The 27572-nt window shown below is 35.2% G+C and overlaps 1 protein-coding gene across 9 annotated transcripts in view; it reads left to right on the top strand.

Annotated features, from left to right (window-relative positions):
• CCDC91 (coiled-coil domain containing 91) overlaps positions 1-27572 on the top strand; it is a 275641-nt gene that overhangs the window by 10655 nt on the left and 237414 nt on the right. For 2 of the 9 annotated variants that reach the window (XM_045829843.1, XM_045829836.1), the window contains exon 2: positions 18293-18355. The exons of the other annotated variants lie outside the window; for them this stretch is intronic. The gene's annotated coding sequence lies outside the window, so the exon portion shown is untranslated. The remainder of the gene's footprint in view (positions 1-18292; positions 18356-27572) is intronic. 9 annotated transcript variants of the gene reach the window in all.

The following is a 27572-nucleotide window of genomic DNA, read 5'->3' as shown; positions in this document are numbered from 1 at the left end:
TCTGTCTATCCATCAGTCAATCTGTAGAGTGCATGGAGTGTATTTATTGAGTGATTAACACACCATATGGAGCATGAAAGGGAAACAAGCATTAAGAAGGGCAAAAAGCAGTAAAAAAACTGGAGTCATGAGACAAAAGCTTCAAGTAACAATATAGTAACAAACTGGTGAGTTAGGAGGGGTTATTGATAAGTTGTGAGAAGAAAGAGGGGTTGGCATACTAAAAATTTCAGTAAGGGTGAATAGCTGGTTCTGTGGGGGTAATAGAGTAGTTTAAATAGGAGGATACAAAGTGCTTGTTTGAGTGAAATTTCAGAGTTTAAGGGCCTTGATTTGAAGTAGTTATGTCAATGTAACAAATATCACAGCAACTACTTGTGTTGATGGCCCAGTTATTGCAATGATGTTGTATATTGCAGTGTATGTAACAACATATAATTGTGGCAATAAGAGTAGCCATTATTTTTAAGTATCTTTAATGACCAGGTACTGCACTCTGAGACTTTCCAAACATTTAAAAATATATTTCTTTTTTATAGATGTGAATATTGCTGTAAATTGAGTCACACAAGATTTTTGGTTTCCCAGGGCATATAAAGTTATGTTTACACTGTATTGTAGCCTATTAAGTGTGCATTAGCATTATGTCTAAGAATATAGTGTACATACCTTAATGAAAAATAATTTATTGCTAAAAAATGCTAACCATCATCTGACCCAATTGGAAAAAAATGGCATCAGTAGACTTGCTTGACACAGGGCCACTACAAACCTCCAATTTGTAAAAAAAACAATATCTGCTAAGAGCAATAAATTGAAGTATGATAACATGAGGTATGCCTGTACTGTGTTTTAGACTTACCTGTGTAGTTACTTTACTGGTGCTCTTTATTTCGTTATGTAGATTCAAGTACCATGTATTGTTCTTTTATTTCAGACTGAATGAATCCCTTTGGTATCTCTTATAAATCATGTCTGCTACTGATGAATTCTGTTTCTGTTTATCTAGGGAAGTCTTAATTTCCTCTTCATTTTTGAAGATTAGTTTTGCTGGATATAGAATTCTTAGTTGACAGTTTTTTTTCTTTTGACTCTTTGTGTAATTCCCCTGTCTTTTGGCATTTATGGTTGTGAGAAGTCAAGTTAGAATCTTATTGTGTATGGATTTCTTGGAGGTGAGGTGATGAGTTGCTTCTCTCTGCTTTCAACATTCTCCCTTTTTTTCGGTATTTAAAAGTTTGGTTGTGATAGGTTCTCTTCAGGTTTATTCTACTTGGAATTTGAAACTTCTTGGAAATATAAATTAATGTTTTTATCATTTTTTCTAGCATTCTTTTTTTAAAAATTATTTTATTGTTCAATTACGGTTGTCTGCATTTTCCCCTAGCCACTCCCCGCCACCTCAGCCAAACCCACCTCCCTCCCTTGCTTCCACCCTCCTCCTTGGTTTTGTCCATGTGTCCTTTATAGTAGTTCTCGAAAACCCTTCCTCCTATTGTTCCCTCCCCCCTCTCCTGTGGTTATTGTTAGATTGTTCTTACTTTCAATGTCTCTGGTTATATTTTGTTTGCTTTTTTCTTTTGTTGATTATGTTTCAGTTAAAGGTGAGATCATATGGTATTTGTCCCTCACCACCTGGCTTATTTCACTTAGCGTAATGCTTTCCAGTTCTGTCCATGCTGTTGCAAAGGGTGGAGCTCCTTCTTCCTCTCTGCAGTGTAGTATTCCATCATGTAAATGTACCATAGTTTTTTGATCCATTCATTTACCGATGGGCACCTAGGTTGCTTCCAGCACTTGGCTATTGTAAATTGTGAGGCTATGAACATTGGGGTACATAGGTTCTTTTGAATTGGTGTTGCTGGGCTCTTAGGATACAATCCCAGCAGTGGAATTGTTGGGTCAAAAGGCAATTCCATTTTTAGTTTTCTGAGGAAAACTAAGCCATTCCATACTGTTTTCCATAGTGGCTGCACCAGTCTGCATTCCCACCAACAGTGCACTAGGGTTCCCTTTCCTCCACTACCTCTCCAGCACTTGTTGTTTGTTGCTTTGTTTATGATGGCCATTCTGACCAGTGTGAAGTAGTATCTCATTGTGGTTTTAATTTACATCTCTCTGATGGCTAGTGATGCTGTGCATCTTTTCATATGTCTCTGGGCCCTCTGTATGTCCTCTTTGGAGAAGTGTCTGTTCAAGTCTTTTGCCCATTTATTAATTGGGCTGTTTGTCTTAGAATAGAGTCATGTGAGTTCTTTTTATTTTGATGATGTCCCATTTGTTTATTCTTTCCTTTATGTCCCTTGCTTTAGGGGACATATCAGTGAAGATGTTGCTGCATGGAATGTCTGAGATTTTCCTGCCGATGTGTTCCTCTAGGACTTTTATGGTGTCACGATTTATATTTAAGTCTTTTATCCACCTTGAATTTATTTTTGGTTAAGGTTTAAGTTGGTGATTGAGTTTCATTTTTTTGCATGTAGCTGTCCAGCTCTCCCAACACCATTTGTTGAAGAGGCTATTTTTACTCCATTTTATGCTTCTGTCTCCTTTGTCAAATATTAATTGACTGTAGAGACTTGGGTTTATTTCTGGGCTCTCTGTTCTGTTCCATTGGTCTGTGCGCCTGTTCTTATGCCAGTACCAGACTGTTTTATTACAGTGGCTTTTTAATACAGTTTGATATCAGGCTAGCATTTCTTTAAACATTCTTTCTATACCTTTGCTCCTCTTTATCTGGTAGTCTTAATATGCATAGAGTATATATTCAGAAGCCTGATGGTTTTCCACAGGTTTTTGATGCTCTATTAATTTTTATTTATTCTTTTTTCTCTCCCTTCCTCAGACTGGATAATCTCAATGACCTATCCTAAAGTTCACTGGTTCTTTCTTCTCTCTGCTCAAATGTGTTGTTGATGCCTTCTAGTGAATTCTTCATTTCAGTTAGTGTACTTTCCTACTCCAGATTTTCTACTTGTTTCATTTTTATTATTCCCATATTTTCATTAATATTATTTATGTTGTGATACATTTTTTGTTCTTTCCTTTAATTATTTAGGTATAGTTTCCTTTAATGATTTGATCTATGAACATACTTAATGTAGTTCATTTTAATGCCTTTGTCTAATAAATCTAGTGCTTATGTTTCCTCAGGAGCAATTTCTATTGACTACTTTTTCTTTTCCCTGTGTTTGGGCTATACTTTTTTGTTTTTTGTATATCTAATTCATAAGTTTAGTTGAAAATTAGGCATTTAAAAATTTTGTATATTTTCAACTCTGAAAATCAGGTTCTCTCTCTTCCTCATTTGTTATTGTTACTCTTTATTGTGACTAATGTTGCTGTTTTCTTATTTATCGACTTTTCAAACTCTTCATGCAAACTATGTATTCTTTGTCTTGTGTGGCCATTGGGTATTATTAGCTGTTCTATTGAGTTGGCCAAAATGTCTCTTATAGTCATTTTCTGTAAAATAAAAGACACATTTTTCATTTTCACTAATAACTTTATTGATTTGGACATTTTGGGTATGTTGGCTATCTCCCACATGGTATAACATTGATTGTTCTCAGTGAATATCTTGATTTGATTGCTATCAACTTCAACTGGTCTAGCTGACTGTGGAGCATCGTCCAGTGAGAAATCTCTAGCACAAAACTTCTCAAACTGCTTTTGACACATTTTAGCAGTCATAGCACCTTCTCCATACATTGCACAATCTCTTTTTGTGTTTCAGTTGCATTTTTACCTTTCTTGGAATAGAGCATATATGCTGAAAATGTTGCTTGTTTTCTTCCACCTTCAATATGAAAATGGCTACATAAAAATTCAACAATTTTGATAAGTTTTTTTAAGTGCATGCTGATATGGTAGCTGTCACAATACAGTCTAACAAAACTGTTTTGAATGAAGTTAAAGACAACTAAGTGCTACTAGAGTCATCTATGAAAAAAAACAAATGAACTTCTTGGACATCCCAATATTATGCTATTTCATCTTATGTAATTGGATCTCTTTAAATTGAGGGAATCTTTGGGTAGTTCTGTGAATTATGATTGAAACGTTATTTGAATTGCCAGAATGATTATTTTGTAAGGGGAAAGCAAAGAAACATTTATCAAACACTGACTGTGTGTTATGCCCGAATATATTATTAAGAGAAATTGAATTTTCTAGTTAATAGGATTTCCTAGTAACTAGAAGGACAACCAGAAGCCCAGGGTTTTGTTGGTATTTGACTTGGTGAAAATCTCTTGACTTGTACTAGTGGATTTTAGTGCCTGAGTGGTTGAAAATAACCCAGCTTTTCCCCCTGCCAAGCATTTAACTGACTTAGCATCTTGTAGTACCTGTGAATATTAATTGAGGATATCATTTCCAATGCTGTAGAAGAAATTGGGATGGTATTTGCCTTTAAACCCAATCTGTGGTTATTTTCTTACTTCTGAAAGTAAGCAGCTGGCAGAATCTCCCTATTAGTTTCCTGACCAATAGGGTAAAGGCTGTGATGGTGAAAAGGGCCAAGTGGAACCACTAGAACTGCCTCTACGTAGTGAATTAGTGACTAAAAGCAATACATTATTTCTGGAGGAATAGCAGAGAATAGTGCCACCACTGAGGACTTCAAACTTGTAGCATGGTGATTCCCACCACATCCCCGTTCATCTGTTTGGCTTTTGCAGAAGACAGATGGCTCTTGGGAAACGACAATTGATTATTTAAACCAAACCAGTAGGTTACTATGATTGCAGTTGCTGTACCAGATATGGTTTTATTGCTTGAACAAATTAACACATCCCCTTGTACTTGGTATGCAGCTATTGGTCTAGCAAATGTCTTTTTCCCCATCCTTGTAAATAAGGTCCAATAGAAATGCATTAGTCCCTCAGTATCTATGGATGATTGGTTTCTGGATCTCCATGAATACCAAAATTCATGGATGCTCAAGTTCCTTATATAAAAAAGTATTGGATTGCATATTACCCTATATTTGCATATAAGTTACTACAGGGTATGGCTATGTATCATTTCATTCCTGTGACTTCAGCATAGTGCTTGACACTTTTCAAATTTAAGTTTTGCTTTTGGAATTTTCTGGGATTTTTTCAAATAACTTCAATCCATGGTGGGCTGAATACATGGATGTGAAATCCATGGATATGGAAGGCTGACCATAGTTCACTTTTAGCTGGCAGGGCTGGGAGTACTCCTTCATTGTCCTACCTTGGGATATATCAGCTGTCCAGTCCTATGTCATAATTTAGTTTGCATGGATCTGTATCTCCCCTCTCTTCCAGAAGGTAATGCGCTGGTTCATTACATTGGTGCCATTTTTTTCTTTTGATTTGAGCTAGTGAGCAAGAAGCACAACTACTGTAGACTTATTAGTGAGATATTTGAGTGTCAGAGAGCAGGAAATAAATATGTCAAAAATTCAGTAGCTTTCTAACCTAAGTGAAATTTCTAGTGGTCCCGTGGTGTGTGGTATGTCTAGCTATCCCTTCTAGGGTGAAAGGTAAGTTGTTGCATCTGGCCCCTCCTACAACCACAAAAGGGGCACAGTGCCTACCTGGTGCGCTCTTTTGGGTTTTGGAGGCAACATATTCCTCATTTGGGTGTGTTACTCTGGCCTCTTACTGAGTGGCTCAAAAACTGCCAGTTTTGAATGGGACCCAGAACATGAAAAGGCGGCAACAGGTGCTGGTTGTTGAGGGGGATGCTCTGTCACTTGAGTCATATGATCCAGCAGATCCAATGGTGTTTGAAGTATCAGTGGCAGATAGGGATGCTCTTTGGAGCTTTGACTTAAATGTGTTTGGTAAAACTTAGGTACTGTTATAGCTATTGTTGTTTGAACTTTTTATTTTTTCACCACAGTCTCATTTTATAATGAATTATGGAAAATAGTCCCTATGTCCCTATTCTCCTGGTTGAAAGCTAAGGTGTTAAGCATACACTGGGGAGAGATTTAACAAATGTGAAAAATGGACTCATATGCATAGTTACTGCTTAAATAAAAGAGAGTGAAGAAACTGAACAGCACAACTCACTACTTAGTTTTATTTATTTATTTTTTAAATAAAGTAAACTGAGGGAGTAATCATGAAGACTACAGGACTTCCCCTTTTATAAAAAGTTTCTAGGGAAAAAGAATGATTGGATGTTTTTGGCATTTAAAAAGCTGGTTAATTACCACATGTTCTTTCCATTGCGATTTTGTAGCAATACTGAGTTCTGGAATCGGGCAAATCATTTCTGAGCTTCCCTCCCCACCACCCCTTAGCTCTCAGTAGACTTCTCTGTCTCTCTGATGTTGGATTATATAGCAAGGGTTTCTTGATTCTCAGTTTTAGAAGATGTATAATGATTTTCTAATCCTCACTCCCCTGAAATTCAGTTACTTTAACATTATTTTAATAATTAAAATAAAATATATATTGTGCTTTAAGAACAGCACAGAACTAAGTTATTCTAATCAAGAAGGTGTTCCATCTTTTGGGTAGTTTATGTGTAATGAACTGTGGCCAATTTTTAATTTTCTAGGAGGAAGGCAACTATAAAAATTGAATAAAACGTAACTAATTGGTTATGTATGTAGAAAAGCTGGGGCATGTGTTTGTGTGTGTATGAACTGTAGCATTCTTTTATGTAATTAAATATTTTTATCCATTCTTAAAATAACAGAATGGGCAATTGGTCACAGGATTGCAGTTATAATTATTGTGTAACTGAAATGGAAATTTATTATGTGTGTATGCATATGTTGAGAGAGAAAGTCATGTATGAGATATACATAGAATGCTACTTTACTTATAAAAGATTTTTAGTTTCGAACTTTGAGGATATTACGAAGCTAATGTAAGCATCAGGGAATCTATAATAATGATAGTGAAGGAACCAATACTTAGGAGAATTGCACTTTTGTTCACATCACTACCATTGCGCCAGGTTACTCATAGTTCATATACATTTCTCTGGTGATAAGAAAATTATGTCCCTGCATTAAGGGAACACATGAAAAGGATCTAGATGATAGTATGTGGTATTGACAGAAGTGATCTTAGCACAGACCAGGACACATAATTGATAAACATACACTTGTCTGTATGTGCATGTTTCAGATTAAATTGCCCGGGAGTATTAAAGTCCTCCAATTCATTGTGTCCTTATAGTATCCCAGTGTAGTAGTAGTTAGGACATCAACCAAGTTTGTGCATATTTGAATTGTGTGTAGCTCTTGGAATTTTTTAAGGAAATTTTCTGAAATAGCAATTTTGAACCAACTACCTAATCATATTCATAGTTATATGTATGCTTCATATATTTTCCATGTATTTGAGAAGTTGACAGTAAGCCACTCAACAAATTAGTGTTTGCTAATGAACTGTTGTTCTGAGCAAAGAAGGGCAAATTTTTCAGAATGACTGGAAGAGACAGAATATGAGACAGGAAACATGAATTTGACCCACATCGTTAAGGGACTCTGGGATCTTGAGGAATAGATTACCAACAGCATAATGAGGAGAAGTTAAGTGTGGGCAAGATCAAGTCAACCCTGAGTAGGCTGGGCTAATGCCCTTGTTTATTGTTTGGGGGGTAGAAAAGCCAAAGCACTATGGAATCATTTTTTGTGTAGCAATATGAAAAAATAATGGGACAAAGGGACAAAAGCATGACAGAAACTTGAAAGTGTAAGACAGAGCTCTCGGCATGGGACTCCGTTCATTGGATCGTCCTCCTATATACCTAAAGGTTGTGGCACATACTTAGGTTGTGGGCACATACTTAGGCTGTGGGTTCGATCTGTGGGTTAGATCCCCAGTTGGGGCAACTGATCAATATTTCTCTCTTACATCCATGTTTCTCTCCCTCTAAAATCAACATATCCTTGGGCATGGTCTCAAAGATTTTCTCCAGTGTTTTTTTTTCTAGAAATTTTGTAGTTTTAGGTTTAGGCTTATTTCAAGTTAATTTCTTTTTTGTATGATACAATGTAAGTGTCAAGGTGCATTATTCTGCAACAGCTCAAAAAGTCTATTCTTTCCTCATTGTATTATCTTGGGGGCTTGGTGGCATATTTGTGTGTCTATTTCTGGACTGTATTCTTACCACACTGTCTGGATTTACTCTAGCTTTATAGTAAGATTGGTAGTCATGTAGTGTGAGTCAACTTTGTTCTTGACTTTCAAAATTGTTTTGACTATTTAGGTTTTTTTCTTTTTCATGCATATTTTATAAATAGTTTGACAATGTCAGCAATAAAACCTATTGAAATTTTGATTAGGATTATACAGATTCTGGCAGAAATAACACCCCTTTTTTATTACAAAATCATAAGCATGTAATTCTCTAACAAAACAATATCACATTCAATCACACGGTATGACATTTTAGGTGAAATGTTCAAGTTTAAACTATAAGTGATTACACCTATATTATTACCCTACCAACTGCACTCAAGCAGGCGTTACTTCTGCCAGACCCTGTATTAAATCTTTACATCAATTTGTAGAGAATTAGAAAAATATTAATTGTCTGACCCATGTGTATGTCTTGAACTTGTTTTGTTAAATTTGTCCCAAAGTATTTCAGACTTTAGATGATATTATAATTGGTATTGCATATTTTAATTCTAGGTTATTAGCTTCTAATATATAAAATACAGTTTCTTTTTTATATTAACCTTGTATTCTTCAAGTAATTTTTTAAGTAGATTCCTTGGGATCTTTTACATAGATAGTCACATTGCCTGTGACTAAGGATAGTTTTAATTCTTTTTTAGTCTGTATGCCTTTTATTTCTATTTCTTGTCTTACTACACTAGGCCCTCTGGTAAGAGCATGCATCTTGGACTTTTTCAGGATCTTAGAGTGAAGGAATGGCATTAGTTTTTGACCATTAAATATAATGTTAGCTGAATTTCTTTTCTTTTCTCCCCTCCCCTTCTCTCCCTCTTGTCCTTTCCCTTCCCCTTGTTGCCCTTCCTCTCTCCTCACCTTTCTTTTTATAGTAGCCTTCAGATTGAAGACATTTTCTTCTATTTCTTGTTTGCTAAGAATTTTTATTATGAATGAGTTTTGAATCTTGCCAATTTTTTTCTGCATTCATTGAAATGATCATATATTTTTTTTAAGGTTGAATTATGTTGATTTATTTTCAGATATTCAACCAAGCTACATTCCTGAATAAAAGTTACTTTTTGTGATATCTTAGTGTTCTTACATATTGTTGAATTTGATCTGTTAAAACTTTGTTACTGGTTTTTGCATTTATATTAATATATTAATATGGGATATTTTGTATTTTATTTTCTCATAATGTCTTTGTTTGGTTTTGGTATCAGGATAAAACCAAATACCAGTCACTTCTTTATCTTCTGTGTTTGTGAAAAATTCATATTTCTTTCTTGACTCTCATAGAATTCTCCAGTAATGCTTTTGGCACCTGAAGTATTTTTTTTTGGTGTGGAAAGATTTTAACTATGAAATCAACTGCTTTATAGATCCAAATATAGTCAGTTTATCTATTTTTATAGAGTAACTTTGGGAACTTTTTTGTCTTTCAAGGAACTTGTTAATTTCATATAAATATTTAAAATTACTGCCAAATGTTTTTCATAATGTTCCCTTATTATCCTTTTAATGTCTGTAAAATTTCTAGAAATGTACCGATATTGAAATCTTCAATTCCTGCTATTGGTAATTTTTGTAATTTTTCTTTTTTTGCTGTCATTTAGTGTGGAGGTTTATTAATTTCATTGATATTTGGGAAGAATCATCTTTTGTTTTAATTTTGTCTGCTTTTATATTTCCTACCTAAGTATTTCTGTTCTTATTTATGTCCTTTCTTCTGCTGGCTTTGGGTTTAATATGCTCCACATTTTCAGGTTTCTTAAGGAGAAAACCCAAGTCACTTATTTGAATCCTTTCTTGTTTTCTTATGAGTTTGTAAATTTTCCTCAAAGTACTGTGGCAGCTGCATCCTACAAATTTTGATATGTTGTATTTTCAGTTACATTCACTTCAAACTATCCATCAATTTTATTGTGATTTATAATGGGATATTTAGAAGTACATTGTTAAATTTTCAGGTTTTTGAAGGAATTTCCAGATTTCTTTCTTTTATTGATTTTTAATATATTTCTTCTGTGCTTAGAGAAGACACTTTATATGATTTCAGTTTTAAAAATCAATTGAGACTTGTTTAAAGACTCAAAATAGTATCTATCTCTAAATGTTTTGTGTGCACTTGAAAAAATGCCAAATCATCACTTGCTAGATAGTGTTTTTTAGAAACGTTAAATTAAGTTGGTTGCTCATATTGCTCAAGTCTTCTGTACACTCGTATTTACTCATTTTATTTCTGCTTATGTTATCACTTACTTAGAGAGGAGTGTTGAAATCTCCAGATGTGGTTATAGATGCATTTAGGATTGTTATGTCTGCTTGATAAATTCACTTCTTTATTATTATAAAATCTGTCCTTTTAGCCCCAGTAATATTCTTTGATCTGAAGACTAATTTTTCTGATACTAATATAGCCATTTCATCTTTATTTTGATTTGTGTTTGCATGGTATATCTTTATTTTTATCTTTTTTTGTTGTCATAGCCAAAATAAAATCTTTTTCATATCTTTGACATCTCTTGTCATCATGGTTTTTTTTTCTTCCTTCTTATTCAATCTGACAGTCTCTGCTTTTTAATATCATTGTTTAGACCATCTACATTTATTCAACATAGCACTGGCAGTCCTAGCCATAACAGTCAGACAAGAAAAAGAAATTAAAACACATCCAAACTGGAAAGGGAGAAGTAAACCGGACATTATTTACAGGTGACATGATTCTGTATATAGAGAACCCTAAAGATTCCACCAAGAAACTATAGAACTAATTAATGAATTCAATAAAGTAGCAGGATACAAAATTAATATCCAGAAATCAGTTGCATTTTTATATGTCAATAATGAACTGCCAGAAAGGGAAATTAAGAAAACAGTCCCATTCACAATTGCTTCAAAAGTAATAAAATACCTAGGAATAAATCTAACCAAGGATGTAAAAGATCTGTACTTGGAAAATTATAAGGCACTGAAGAAGTTGAAGAAACAAATAAGTGGAAGTACATACAGTATTCATGGATAGGAAGAATTAACATTGTTAAAATGTCCATGCAATCCAAAGCAGTCTACAGATTCAAAGCAGTTCATATGAAGATACCAATAGATGTATTTCACAGAACTAGAACAAGTATTTAAAAAATTTATATGGAATCACAAAATGCCCTAAATAGCAACAATGATTTTGAGAAGGAAGAGCACAGTTGGAAGAATCATGCTACCTAATATTAAACTATAAGGGTATATATATATAGTAATCAAAACAGCATGGTACTGGCATAAAAAGAGACACATAGGTGATCAGTGAAACAGAAGAGAGCCCCAAAATAAACATACACTTTATAGTCAATATTTGACAGGGGAAGCAAGTGCATACGATGGGCTAGAGATAGTTTATTCAATAAATGGTATTGAGAAAATTGGATGGCTACGTACAGAAAAATGAAATGAAACTACCTTCTTGCATCACTCACAAAAATAAAATCACCTGGCTGGTGTGGCTCAGTAAATTGAGCACTGGCCTGTGAACCAAAGTCGCTGATTCAATTCCCAGTCAGGGCATAGGCCTGGGTTGTGGGCCAGGTCCCCAGTTGGGGGTGCACAAGAGGCAACCAAACATTGATGTTTCTCTCCCTCTCTTTCTCCCTCTCTTCCCCTCTCTCTAAAAATAAATAAATAAAATCTTAAAAAAAAATCAAAGTGGATTAAAGACTTAAATGTTAGACCCAAACCATAAAAATCCTAGAAGACAACATAAGTGGTAAAATCTTGGACATTTCTTGTAGCAGTATTTTTTTCTGATATATGAATGCAGACCCCAAAATGCCAAGAATTATCTAGGGGGTATTCCCATTGTAGTACAGGCTTCCCCTGCTAGGTGACTGTTCTAGGAACCCACCTGTATCAGTGTACTAGCTGGTGGTGGTGTGAGAGGCTGCATTCAACCTCAGTGAACTTTTTTTGAAGACTTTTTTAATATGTTTACCCATTTCATGATGGGTGATTTACAAACACACCTGCCCATACCACACTGTTTGGCAGTTTTTGACCAAAAATTTCATGACCTTCATGCCCCTTCCTCCCTGTTCACCCGATTTTACCTGGACCAACTTTCTTTTTGTTTCTCTGGATGAAAAAAATCCTCAAAGGGAAACGTTTTGCTGATGTGGAAGAGATGAAACAAAAAAATTGCAGATACACTAAAAGGCATCAAAATCAGCAAGTCAAAAACTGTTTTGAGCAGTGGAAAAAATGTCTCACAGATGTATTGCATCAAATAGAGAGTACTTTGAAGGTGATTGAAGTTTAAACATATAATAATAAATATACAATTTTTTATAAATAAATTTCATTTTTTTTGGTTCCCCCCTTGTATCTCCTCTGGCAAGGGAAACACAATTAAAAATAAGCAAATGGGACTACATCAAACTAAAAAGTTTCTGCACAGCAAAGGACAAAGAACAAAATGAAAAGACAGCCCATAAAATTGGAGAACATACTGGCTGGTACATCTGATAAGGGGTTAATATTCAAAATTTGTAAAGAATTTATGAAGCTCAACACCAAAAATAAAACCATCCAATTAAAAAATGGGCAAAGGGTCTGTAGAGACAGACACTTCTCCAAAGAGGACATACAGAGGGCCAGTAGACATATGAAAAGTTGCTCAATGCCATTGATGTTATTATCAAGTTTGTTGAGTTTAAATATATCATTTTGCTACTTATTATCCATTTTTCCCTCCTGCTGTTTTTTTTGTCTTTTCCTATCTTATGTTGGATTTGAGGTTTTTTTCTTTATTTGCTTTAAATGATTTCATTTTACACTCATGGGCTCCCCAGGTGTATACTTTTGTTAGTTAATCAATTAATTGCTCTACATATATATTTAACTTATTAGTCTACTTTTAAATAATATTTTATTTCATATACAGTGTAAGAACTTTACAGCATTATACTTTCATTTCCTCTCATCATTTGTGATACTGATATGATTGTTTACTTCTACATATTCTATAAAGTCAACAATACTTCATTACTGCTCTTGTTTTTTGTAGTCAGTTATTTTTAAAATTTTGATATTTATCCATGTAGTTATCATTTCTGGCACTCCTGATTCCTTTCGTGCAGATTCAGATCTGAATCTGGTTTCATTTCTCTTCTCCCTGAAGAACTTTCTTTAGTATTTGTTTTAGTGTAGGTCTGTTGGCAAAGAATTCTCTCAGCTTGTTTGTCTGGAAAAATATCTTTATTTCCCATTCAGGTTTAAAGGTATTTTCTCTGGGCAAAGAATTACATGCTGCCATTTATTTTTAACCTTTCAGTACTTTGAAGATATCTCTTTATTGTCTTTTGGCTTTCATGTTTTTTAACAAGAAGTCTGCTTTTATAATTTTATTTCTTTTGTATGTACTGTGTTCTTTTTTCTGGCTTATTTAGAAATTTTTTATTAGTTTTTCACAATAGTATATGATATGCATTTGTGTAATTTCCTTATGTTTATATTACTTGGCTTTTGCTTAGATCTCTGAATCTCTGGGTTTACAGTTTTCAGGAAATTTAGAAAATTTTCAGTGATTTCTTCAGATATTTTTTTCTACAGCCCTCCTCTTTCCCCCTGGGCCTCCAATTACACTCATTTTAGACTACTTGATCTCATCCCACATTTTTCCCTAGTATTTTGTATTTTTGTGCTCTATTTTGAATAATTACATTACAGTTTTTAACCTCATGATCTTGTTTCTTTTAGTGTTTAATGTCCTGTTAACCTCATCCTATGTATTTATTTTTTAAAATTTTTTAAGCAGTTCTCTGGAAGTTCCATTTGAATCTTTTTCGTATCTTTTACCTCTCTCACCATTATGGTTGTTTTCTCTTCTACCTTCTTAAACATATGAAACATATTTATAATAGTTGTTTTCATATCCTTGTTGCTAATTTCATCATTCATTTCTGTGTTTCTGTTGAATAGTTTTCTCCTGATTGTAGGTCATTGTACTAATTTTCTGTATGCCTTTTACTATTTGATTGGATTAAGGCATTTTGAATTTTAACTTGCTGGTTGCTGAATTTGTTGTATTATTTCAAATAGTGCTGCATTTTGTGTTTCTCAGTTACTTGGAATCAGTTGGACTATTCTGAGGCATATTTTTAAGATTTGTTAGGTGAGTTCAAAATATCCTTCTGTTCTAGGTCTGACTTAGCCCCACTAATAAGGAGATGCCCTCCCAAGGATTCAGCTGAATCCTCTATGTATTTCGAGATTTACCTGCTCCGAATGGGAGAAACTCGAACTATCACACGCCGACTGTGTGTGAGCTCCAGATGTTGTCCTGTCTGCTCACTCTGTTTTCTTCTCTTGTCCTTGTGTACTTTTCTCTCACGTGTGTGCTTGTCAGTACTTAGCCCAAGACTTGCGCACATCTTTCTGTCTCTGGAATTCTCACTCCATGCAATTCTCTCTTCTCAAATTCTTGGCCCTGTGAGCACCAGCCGCCTCGCAAACTTTTAGCTCGGCCCCCTCCAATCTGAGAGAGGCCAGTTTTGCTTGGGTTCTCCCACCCTGTCTGTGAACTGCCTCCAGGTTATAAGCTGGGCAGCTACAATGCTTGCCTTGTTTTTTTTTTTTTTACTTCCTCTTAGGCCACAGTGCACAAAATAATGGATGCTCCAGGAGTGGGTAGTAGTCACGATGTCTGTGATTAAACTACTGGTAATATTTAGGAAGTGAGTGCTTTATTTTTTTGTTTATTCTTTTTATATCTCATTCTACTTTATACTTTATGAAGTATACTTTATAATCTACAAAGAGTAAAGTTTCTCCTCCTAAATTGTCATTAAATCATTGAATAAAATTTACACACTTGGAATATGCATCATTTTTATGGTAGTTTCCTTATATCTTAGACACATCCTTTCTTGCTGTTGGTAGTAAACCTTGAGAAACTAGAATTTCTCATTTTTGTGTCTACAGTAGATCATTATACTCAGCAGCTATTTAGAAAACACAGTTATTCTGCAATAATATGAAGAATATTGGTGTATAAATTTTATTTTATTCTTATTCAGATTTCAAATTTTAATTAGAAATCCTCATTATAGTTATAGGGTTTCCCTTTCATTTTCTGAAATGAGTCTTATCTGAGCCTTCTTCAGAGATGTATTCTTTCTGACTATTTGACAAGCCCAGGGCATTCATTCCATCCTTGATATTATTATCCTTTTTATCATATTGCAACTGTAGTTTATAAGATGGCTCCAATGCTTTGATCTTTTTAGGATTCAGGCATGTGGTAACAGATACCACTAGTAACATCATCTCTAAAGAACAACAGCTATAGATATGCACAATTTAAAATTGTTTCTCTTGGAAACTCATCTATTTTTCCAGTCTTTCTTTCTTCTGGAAATTATATGTGTTCTTCAAAGTTATGCGAGCTTTGACAAGTTGAGCTCTGTCAGCCTATCCAAGGAAAAAGTCATTAGCACCTTACATAGAGCCAAAGTAGAGAGGAAACTATCCCCAATTTTTAAGGCATTGTGTGAGGAAATTGAAAGCATGGTGAAGAGTGTGCGTGTGGATATATGTAAACATGTAGCTTTTGCAGTCTACTGGGTTTTTATTGTATCCATTGCATGTGTTGTAGAGACAATGTAATGTAGGCCATGGCCAAAACAAGATTTCTTTTTCCACTCATTTAAAGGAATGGGTGTTTTTTTTTTCCTTTCTTTTGTTTCGCTGTGAGTCAAGATAAACTTTCTGTTTTCTGTAAATATATCTAGCACCCAAGCTGATGTTTCTGTACAAAAATGAAATTTCTAAGTAGTCTGAATCTCCCCCTAGGCAGTGCTGTATGCAAGACTGTGTTTGACTCTGGTTTCATTTAGTTTCCTTTGTCTAGGCCTCTTGACCTTTTTAATTTGCCCAGCCCAGCTTCTAGTGATCCAGTGCAGCTCTGTGCCACCCATCTCCTGCCTTCTCCTATGCCTCTCCCCTGAGCAGTGTCTCTTCCTCTGCATTTACTTCCTCTTTTCAAGCTTACCTAGTGAAATAATACCATTTCACTAGGGTGTTATTGTGTAATTTGGTAAATTGAGTATTTTTACATATTAATGCTACTGCTGCTGATTATGGGGAGTTTTGGGTTTTAAATTGACAGTTCCAGGAGGTTTTAATTTATATGTCATTAATATTAAATGTTAAATTCTTTGAATGAAATTTATTTTGAGAGATTTTAGCTTTATTTAGAGGTTTACTGTGAAGAAAATAAACATCTATACCAAATTAGTCTCAAAATTGTAAGGATCTATCTCCTTGGGGAAAATCATTTCTCTTGAAATTCAGGCTCGGAGACGTACACTTGAACTGTTCTCTTGGCAGCTCCAAATCAGGTATTTCCATGGATGTTGTGCTGGTCCCAGAAATAGAGTCTAAAGCTGAGTCTTTCACTTGGGGAGTGCTTAAATGCTCCACAGATCAGTGACCAGAATCGTTTCATTTTGTGCCCATGTGGTTTCTGTGGGTGGTTTGTTGTTTTAAAAACTGTTTCAAAGAAGTACATTTTTTTTCCTGGCAATCATGTGTATCCTGTGTAAGTATTTTTCATTATTAATAATTTTGAGAAGAACCAACTCCAGATCATAATGCAGTTGGCTGAAGTGACGGGTTTTTATCCAGAGTCATCCCATATGATTTGTGTCTGGTTTGCCAAAATCCATTAATTTGAGTCTCCCAAAGGGCATGCTAATGATTTCCTCTCCTGTTTCTTACTGTCACCAGTTTGTTTTTGGAAATTATTTCTATCAATTTTGTGTAAATCAGTCTTTAAGAGAAAGTCATGAGACAGTTAGATGTAATTTCTTCTAGGCATATATACTGGTTTTACTTTTGGGGGATATTTACTGCACCACTATTTTTTACTCTATGTAAAAAATTTCTATGTAGAAATTTCCATGTCTGATTGTGACTTGAATTCCAGGTTTTTCATTGGGCTTTGATTTTCATCTTCTTCCTCATTTAGGCTTAGTGGTTAGAAATCTTGTCTTTAATTGCATTTCAAAGCGGTTAGTTTCTGTTATTTTCCATTCCCCTGTCCAACAGTAGGGGCTTACTTCTTCTGTAGGTACACTTCAACCTTTTAATAATGAATTTGGGTTTAAAGAGAAATTGAATTCAGTTCTTGAGTTATTTCAGAAGTTATAACATTATGCTATTTACATTTCTGGCCACAATGAAGGTTTTTGTGAAAATGAAGTTTTGTGGGAAAAATTCTGTGTCATCAGCTTGTATAGTCTTGGAAGGTATCTTCAGGATTTGGCTGACCCAGAATTAAAACTTAAATAGTCTGCATACATTTTATAATTAATAAATTAATGTTTATAATGAGGAATTAACCAGAAAGAAGACAATTATCTCTCTAAACTTTCCAATTTAATGGAGGAGGAAATTGAAACCTACATAGGTTAGGTGTCCAGCAGTAATTTGGGGGAAGAGTTAGTACCAGGGCCTAGGGACCTGACTCTGAATCCAGTGTCCTTTCCACCATGGTGGTACCTCTTATCCCCAACAAAATAACAATTTAGAGCAGTGATTTTCAATCTTTTTCATCTAATGGCACACACAAACTAGTTACTGAAATTCTGCATCACACCAAAATATATTTTTTGCTGATCAAAAATAGTTATAATTTTGATTCATTCACACTGGTTGGCTATTGTTGTGTTGGCTGTTGTCATTTTTTTATTTGACACTTTTAGGGAAAAGAGATCAGTGGCCCTGATTGAATGTTTTAAAAATCCTTCCAGCACACCAGTTGAAAATCGCTGATTAGAGTATAAAGTATAACAGGATTCTGGTTTTCAGACACCCAAATACATTGAATTTGTGTGATCTGAGTTGGAGTGGTAACCATGCAAATTCATGCCACAGCTTCCCTCTTGGCCTGTAAAACAGCACTGATCATCTCTGAGTAGTCAATTGGTTATTTGAGGAAGGGAATTGTTTGGCCCTTATTTTGTTCAAGCTTATTCTTCGTCATATTAAAGTAATTTTTAAAACTTGCCCAAAGGTAGAAAAACATGCAAGTTAAGACCTCCTGTATTGGTTACTGTTGAGTGCCTATTAGCATTAACTCTTATTCTGTCTACCTTTTTAAAAGAATCTATTCTGTTCAGGGTCTAATCCTTCATGTGACTCAGAGAAAGAAGTCCTCATTCCTAGCTGCAGAATTGATACTGGTAAGTATAAGTGAAACATGGCAATTTCCTTTCTTTGTAAGTGACAGGTTCAGAGATGGACAGATCACAATCTCAAACTATATTGGTCATGCTTCCAGCTACACACAGGAGGTCAGATCCAAGGGAATTACAGAGAATTTCTGAAGCTCTGAGCTGTAGTCTTTTTAGAGCCTGCTCCACCATTGACTCCTTGTTATATCAGATCATGGTTATATATTTCCTTACTGTTTAAGCCAGTTGGCTTTTGGAATTTTCTTTTTTAAAAATAGATTTTATTGATTATGCTATCACAGTTGTCCCAATTTCCCCCTCTTTGTCTGCCTCTGCTTGGTACCCCCATTCCCTCTGGCAATTCCTCCCTTACTTCATATCCGTGGGTCACGCATAAAAGTTCTTTGGCTACTCCATTTCCTATAGTGTTTTTAACATCCCCCTGTCTATTCTGTAGCTACCAATTTGTACCTTTTAATCCCTGTAGTTTATTCCCCATTCTCCCCTTCCCCTTCCCCTTCCCAACTGATAACCCTTCAAATGATCTTCATACCTATGACTCTGTTTTTGTTCTGCTTGTTTGCATAGTTTGTTTTTAGATTCAGTTGATGATAGTTGTGAATTTATTGCCATTTTAATGTTCATAGTTTTGATCTTTTTCTTAAGTAAGTCCTTTTAAAATTTCATATAATAATGGCCTGCTGATGAACTCCTTTAGCTTTACTTTGTCTGGGAAGCACTGTGTTTGCCCTTCGTTTCTAAATTATAGGTTTGCTGGATAGAGTAATCTAGGTTATAGGTCCTTGCTTTTCATCAATTTGAATGCTTCTTGCCAGTCCCTTCCATCCTGCAAAGTTTCTTTTGAGAAATCAGCTGACAGTTTTATGGGAACTTCTTTGTATGTAATTATTTGCTTTTATCTTGCTGCTTTTAAGAATATCTCTTTAGTGTTAACCTTTTCACCTTCAATATTTTAATTATGATGTGTCTTGGTGTGGTCCTTGTTGTGTCCATCTTGTTTGGGACTCTCTGTGCTTCCTGAACTTATATGTCTATTTCTTCACCAAATTAGGGAAGTTTTCTTTCATTATTTTTACAAATGAGTTTTCAGTTTCTTGCTCTTTCTTTTTCTTCTGGCATCCCTGTGATTGATTCAAATGTTGGTATGTTTGAAGTTGTCCCAGAGGCTCCTTTCCCTATCTTCATTTTTTTGATTCTTTTTTTTTCCTGCAGTTCTAATTGTTTTTTCTTCCCTATATTCCAAATCATTGATTTGATTCTCAGCTTCATCTACTCCACTATTGATTCTCTGTAAGTTTTTCTTTATTTCACTTAGTGTAACCTTCATTCCTGCCTGGGTTTTCATATGTTCTTGAAGTATGCATTGAGTTCCTTGAGTATCCTAATAACGAGTATTTTGAACTCTGCATCTGATAAGTTGCTTATCTCCATTTCGTTTAGTTCTTTTTCTGGAGTTTTGTTCTGTTCTTTCATTTGGGCTATCTTTCTTTGTCTCCTCAATTTGGCAGCCTCCCTGCATTTGTCTATGTATTAGGTAGAGCTGCTTTGATTCCCTGTCTGAGTAGCATGGCCTATTGTGGAAAAGCAGACTGTAAGTTGGATGGGGTGGAGCCTTAGGTAACTGCCAGGGCGGTGCACCTGTGTGAACCAGGTTGATGGAATCTCTGAGATGGTGTCACTGCTTTGTGCCTCTGTGAGGAGGAAGGCTCAGAAAGGGGACAGTGCCACTGCCTGGCCTTTGGAGTTTTTTCTGGGAGGAAGCTGTCCTCTGCCACTGTCCCCGTATGCCACTGCTGCCCTTCCAGTTGCTGCCAGTGCTGAAGTCCAGGGGGAGTGAGTCTACATAGGTCCTAAGTCCCTTGCGGGTCCTTTAAGAGGAGACTCCTGAGAATCCTGCTGTTTCTTCTGCCTCCCCAACCCCCACTGGTTTTTACAGCCAGAAGTTATGAGGACTTATCTCCCTGGCACTGAAACTCTGGGCTGGGTGGTGTGGTGTGGGTATGCGGTCCCTCGCTCCGGAGGTATCCCTCCCAATTTTTATCTACACGTGGGTGTGGGACCACCAGTTTCGTGTCTCCTCATCTCTGTGTATCTCCACCCCCCCTACCCATCTGGATGAGTGTGGCTTCTTTAATTTCTTGTTGTCAGACTTCCATATAGCTTGATTTTTTGATGGTTCTGGGTGATTCTTGTTTTGTAGTCTAGTTGTGATATTTGCTGTGGTTGTGCGAAGAGGTGAGCCTTGTTTACCTACGCCTCTGTATTGACTGAAAGTCTGCTTTTGGAATCTTCTCAACTTTTAGATGAGAGTATGTATCTATCTGATGTATCTCCTAATACTTTACACTGTGAAAGAATATGAAAGAGTTAGGTTTTGGTAAATAAATTGATGTGAATTCAAGAAAGAGGGAAAAATTTCAACAGATCTGAAACCAGGTGAATCTTTTAAGAGATTTGTGACTTATAGAATCATAAAGTCATGGCTCATAAAGGCATCATAAACCCTTGTAATTAACCTTGCAGCTCCATTGAACTTTTCATTTATTTTACCACTGACCTCCTAAATCTAATGGTTTCTATTTATTTCTTATGTTCTCGACGTCTATTATATATATTACACCTATTTCCATCCTTGTAAACTTTTTACTTATGATTTCTAAGACATCATCTATCTTTCTACATTTATGATAACTTCTTTTAAATTTTGTTTACTGACATTTTCTTCTACCTATCCCTTGAATAGTAATGGTTTTCTTTGTTGTACTTCTTGGCCTAATTTAAAAAAAAATTATTACTTGGATTAGTTTTAGATTTACAAAAAATTATAAAGATAGTTCAGCACCCCATATTTAGTTTTTAATTATTATTATCTTATATAGTATGAAACATTTGTTAAAATTAATGAGCCAGTATCCATACCTAATTATTAAATAAAGTCCCTACTTTATTTATGCAGATTTCCATAGTTTTTATCTACCATTTAAAAAAAATTTAGACTTATACAGGATAACATACTACATTTAGTGTTCATGTGTTCTTATATTTCTCCTGGTTGTGACATTTTCTTAAATGTTATTTTTGATGACCTTGAAAGTTTGTTTTGAAGAGTACTGGTTAGGTATTTTATCAGTAGTTCCTTGACTGGGGTCAGTCTGATGTTTTTCTCATTTTTAGAATGGAGTTATGCATTTTTGGGGGGAAGATCACAGAGGTAATGTGTCATTTTCATCACTGAATAACAAGGGGGTGTTTTATCATATAAGTATGACTACTGTTGATGTTGACGTGGATCCTTGGGCTGAGGTGGTTTTTGTTGGGCATTTCTGCTTTGAGATTATTTTCCTTTGTTCCCCTTTCCACGTTTTACTCTTTGGAAGGAAGGCGCTATGTGTGACCTATGATTAAGGAGTGGGAAGTTTTGCCTCCTTGAGGGAAGAGTGTCTGTATATATTATTTGGAATTCTTCTGCATGGAAATTTGATTCATTCTTTCCAATTTATTTATATATTCACTTATTTATTTTATCATTTATATCAGTAGGGACTCATGCTTATTTGTTTTCTACTTTTCTTGGCCGAATTTTTTAAATTGCTATATGTATGTTGATGATTTCTAAATAGCTTATCCTAGAACATCTTCCCACCTTTGTTTTAGAAAGAGCTCTTTCTGGTAAACTTCCTGTTGGATCTTTTCCCTTTTGTCTTTCTTTTATTGCCTAAGCTTAAACTAATCAGTTTTTATTTCATCTCCTTCATTTTATGCCTCATTTCTTTTACCCAAACTGGCTTTTCTGTCTGCTTGCTTAAGCTAGAAATCAGTGGAATTCTTCAGTCATCCTTTTCCTTATTCCCACTTGTCTAGTAGCTTTCATTTGCATTATATTTATCTGTAGCATTTTTCTGAAACTAGCCTATTCCACTTCCATGCCACTATCCACATTACCTGATAGCCATTTTTTTTAAATAGGTCACTTATTTGAAATACTTCTTGTCTAACATCCCTTCTCAAAATCCCTTCTTTAGTTTCTGACACTAATTTAACTGGGATTTTAGGCAAATTGCTTGGTTTTTCTCTCGCCTAAGTTTCTTTATTTAGTAAGTGTGGATATAATGATAGGGATCTTCAGAAGATTAAAAGTGATAGTGTCTTAAGCATTTAGTTATATGTGTGGTACAAAGCAGTACACTGTAAAAGACAATCATTTTTCTTACTATTGTATGACTCCTTCCAAACTCTGTTGCATGGCCCTTCAAAATTTGGCTCCTACTGCTCATCCAGCAGCTTCATTTGTGATTATTCTCTCACCATAGCCACCTTATCATTCAACAATTATCCCTTATTAGTTATATTTTAGGTTTGCTACTCTATTTGCTTTCTGTACCTGTCCTTTCACTCTTCTTTCTTTGTCAGGAATGCTCTTATCTTTGTAGCCTAACAGAAAAACTGGCTTTTACTTGCCCCTCAATATTCAACTTAAATATTCCCATCTATGCAGAGTTAATCATGACCTTTGTTGTCACTGCAGCACACAGACCGATGTATTATGTCTACTAACTATACAAAGACTGTTGGAAAAAGTCCAGCCATTTTTAATATAATGAGAATGGTTTGTGTGACATCGATGTAACCTGGCAGCCAAGGACAGTGGACTGGAATGCACATGCATGAACAATGATGACTTCACTGTACTAGTCATGGGGGGTGGTAGATGCCATTCAGTGAGCATGTGTACTGTGTGGCTGTTGCATTAAAAATGACTGAGTGAGTAGGACAACAAATCTGCATCAAGTTTTACTTAACCTTGAATATGCCTCCACGGGAACTATTTGGATGATTCAGAAGGCCTCAGCTATGGACAACTGGTGATTGGCAGCTTCTTTACAACAATGTGTCTGCTCATGCATCACCTCTTGTGTAGAGCTTTTTTGCAGAATATCAAATCACCCAGGTGACTGAGCTCCCCTATAGCCCAGATTTGGCACACTGTGACTTCTGGCTTTTCCCCAAACTAAAATTACCTTTGAAAGGGAAGAGATTTTAGACAGTCAGTGAGATTCAGGAAAATATGATGGGGCAGCTGATGGTGATTGGGAGAACTGTGTGAGGTCCCAAGGTGTCTACTTCGAAGGGGATAGAGGCATCATTGTCCTATATAGGATGTTTCTTGTATCTTATATTTTCTTCAGTAAATGTCTCTATTTTTCATATTACATGTCTGGATACATTCTGGTTAGACCTTGTATAACTCACTATATGCTTCCAAGTCTGTTTTTTTGTCTGTTAAATTATGACCTCTAAGGGGACAAGGACTAAACTTGTCATTACACCTTTAGCATCACTGTTAATTTTTGTTACATACACTACCTTGGAAGTATAAAATCATGTCTAATTATCCTTTGTTACTAATGGTCATTAGGCTTCGACTCAAACCTATCTAGCATTGGGAAATTTGTAGTTGGAGTGGTGGTGATTACTTTGGACAGGTCTAAATTTTAGAAAGTTATTTTTATGTAAATTTGAAATCTATCCACCTTTAGCTTTCATTGGTCTGTTCTCTGAAGCCATAAAGTATTAGTCTGTGAGTTCAGCATTTTATAACTAATTGAGCCCCCCAAATGTGTTAAACACATTTTGGCAGTCTCTTGGTTAGAAATGAAAGAAACCTGAAACACTCTAGCTTAAAAAGAAATTTGTTCATTACTGTTGACAGCCTACAGATTTTTTGATCACCTTTATCAGGTATCAGGAATACATCCAGTATGGATAAACTTATCTGTGCATTGTGTATATATATAACTATAATATATCGTGTACATTATAAATCAAATACATATATAGTGCTTTGTGAAGGGTGATGCAAAAGACATGTACTTTATTTTATATGTATTAATTCATCTCACATTCTGATGGATCCTTTTACATATCCCTCTGTCCCCATGATGGTATGTGCATGCCATTTTAAAAACCTTGATATATGTAATCAAACTGTGGTATGGGCAGGGTTGGAACTGGTGTTTGGGATGACTGAAGACATGCAGATGCCTCTAGGAGTTCTATTTTGTTTGTCTTTTTTCTTTTTATGTAATGGCTTTGCTTTGCCTAGAACAATGGCTATTGGTTTTGAACTGATTTTTTCACAGCTTTCATTTATTTATTCAACAAATTATAAAGTATATAGTCTGTGCCATGCACTGTTCTTAGTGCTGGGGTTATAGGAGTGAGTGTTTAAAAAAAGCATATTAAAGTTATAAGTGCTGTGCAGAGATTAAAATAAGGTGATGTGACAGTGATTAAGTGCTCAAGAAAGTTGTCCCGTGGGGACATTGAAACTGAGAGCTGAACCACAAGAAACAGTCAGCTATGCAAATATCAGGAGGAAGAGCATTCCAGGGAGTAATGGCTCAGGCAGAAAGCTCAGGAAAGTTGAGTTCTGAAGTTGGACTGAACTTGCGTGCTAAAGAAGTTAAGATAAGGCTATTGCATTCAGAACTTACTACATGAGGAGAGTTTTGTGAGCAGAGAGAAAAGGGGCTTTCATCCATCTAACTCTAGGAGGAAACATCACAAAAAGATCGATTGAGCCAGTTGTAGTTTCCTATCTGTAGGCCTAATTATTATGACAGGGACATATATTTTATTTAGCTCAGCTTGGGTTGATTGCCTCTCTTATGACAGAAAGAAGCTTGGAAAGAAGGACATGGGCTGGGAAAATGTAGAGATGCTATTTAGTATAGACCTGTGGATCAAGAACTTTCCATTTTGTTAGCTAAGAGTTTTGTCTTAACATATTTGAAGATGACTGTTGTTCCTTATCTTTGTTGCCTTTTTAACCAAGGCTGCACTTTTGTAGTCTTGTCAATTTCTCTTTATTCTTCACCGAAGAGAATCTTTAACATTTATTACTTTAACATTGCATGGTAGTGATGAGACTGAAAGGTGGAAAGAGATGATAAATGTCTCAGTGCATCCTATGAATATATTCATTCCATTCCCCAAATAGTCATTGATGTGTAAAGGCCATATATAATTTGGGGACTCTATTTATTTCCTAAAGCAGGGATATTGGCCAGTGTATTTTAGAAAGCATTTATTAAGGTGAAACAAAAGGTGTTTCTAAATGTCTCTGAATAACAGAAGGCTTTGTTACCCCAATATTATTTCATCTTCTAAGTCTTTCGAGTCTTTGTGAGATATTTTTGCAGATTGGTTTGTTTTCATATGGTAGTGAGGACTGCATGTTTGAACTTTGTGTAGCAGTGAGTGGACATGATATTGACTCATAGTGGTATTCACTGTTAATTGGCAAAACTGGGTACTAGATTTTGAGGTTTTGAAGTGATGCAATTGTAACATACCAGTACATATGTGGTGGTATGTAACAATCTTAATTCTTGATGTCACATGAAATCAGTGCCTATAAAGAAGCATGATGCTAATTTCCATAAAGAATTGAATATGAGGTATACTTTTAATTAACTGTGCAATAATTGCAGTATTTGATACCATGTTCTTTTAAAGAAATTATGCCACTATTTACAGTGTTTGCACTAGGTTAGGCTTGATTCCTAACCCAGAAAGAACTTCTACATTAGAGCTGCAAGGTGAGCCTTGTGTGTTTAAATACTTAGTTTAGATGTTGAAATGTTGTACATTATAAACACTAGAGGTTTTAAAAAATTCCCAAGAAACAAAGCTTTGTAGTAAACTACTGTGCTTTACTATTATTACAGAATTTTAACAACTATTTTCTGTGTTGTAGTTTGGGTTTTGTATATGTGGGTCATGAGAAATAAACTGGAAATCCTGTCTGTGTGGGTTGGAATCTGGTGTGGCTTCAAACGGCAAACAAAATATGTTAGCTTGTGTGTGCCAGGTAAAATTTTAAATGGACTTTCCATAGGGTACAAACTTCTGAAGCCAAATAATGTAAAGTGATTTTATAGTTGCAGACAGACTACTGTTGACTTACATTTGGTTTTGTTAACTTAGCGAGAAATCAGTAGCTGATTAAGCAAACAAATAAAGAAATATCTTTGTACATTCTTAGTACAGTCTGTTCTTGTTCACTTTGTGACAAGTTGTTTCGGGAAGAGTTCTGCGATGACATGCCAAGGCTTGCTCTCCTACAGTCTCGTTGATTTTTGTTTTTATGTTGTTTAAATAACAGGTGTATTTCCAGATCTAGAATATCTTGATTTGCTTAAAGGACTTTTCCTAGAAGAATTGAAATGAGTAATTTTAGATTTTTAATTGTGTTTAAATGAAGATATATTTGTTTTCTTCTAATTTATTTGAAAATTTTAGGAACAGAACGTGGTAGTACTATTAGGGTGGCCAAATTTAGAAAGGTCTCTGTGAATTTATTGTCTTTAAACTTGCATTATTCTTCTTTATATGACTGGCTGGAGATGTCACATGTAATTTGAGGTCTACATTTGGTTTTATGTTAAGCAAATCTGACCCAGACTCAGCTATCTTCAATGGTGATTTTCCCAGCTGTAAATTCAGAACTTGGCATTGAAAACCATGTGGTTTTGTGTAAGTAGAATTCAGATTGTGATGTTTTCTGTCACTTCATAATTCTAATTTTAGTTTCAGATTTTAAAGCAGAAAATTCACTCCAGAAAAGTCCAAAATCTGTGATTTTCCACACAGTGCCAGGTTCACTGATGTTCAGTGGTTTGAATCATACCGAATATCTGTTGTTAGAAATAGGGTGGAGCCTTCTATTCACCTACTCCCCAAACTGTAAACATGAATTTCCTATCTTTTATTTATGAAGCTACAGGAAACCCTTTGTATTCACTTTCTTAAATTTCTTGGGAACACATAGATATTTATGGAATTTTCCTGCACTGGTAATAAAAAGGGAGGAGTGGGGAATGAGCCTAGAGCATAAGCCACTTACTGCTCTTTTGCCTTACTTAGACAATTTCACTTTTCAAAATATTGGTCTGAATTACACGGGGTTTCAATTTGAATATCGCAGTCCCTCTAAGTCTTTTCTTGTATCTGTTATCTACTTGTGCTGTGCCATCTATCAGATTTTAAATGCCTGGAGGGTAGAGATTACTAAACATCCATCTTTGTATTTTGTTATACTTAGTTCCTCACATAATAATGTGTGTAGAGTGATTATAATGGGTTTGTTGAATTAAATTGACTTTCATTAGAGTGGGAGAATTAGGTAGATGGAAACACAGGG

This window comes from Phyllostomus hastatus, unplaced genomic scaffold, assembly GCF_019186645.2.
Source record: "Phyllostomus hastatus isolate PE091 unplaced genomic scaffold, TTU_PhHast_1.1 phas_scaffold_93, whole genome shotgun sequence".
In the NCBI taxonomy this organism is placed as follows: Eukaryota; Metazoa; Chordata; class Mammalia; order Chiroptera; family Phyllostomidae; genus Phyllostomus; species Phyllostomus hastatus.
Note: the sequence above shows the minus strand (reverse complement) of the source record. Positions and strands in the feature narration are given on the sequence as shown.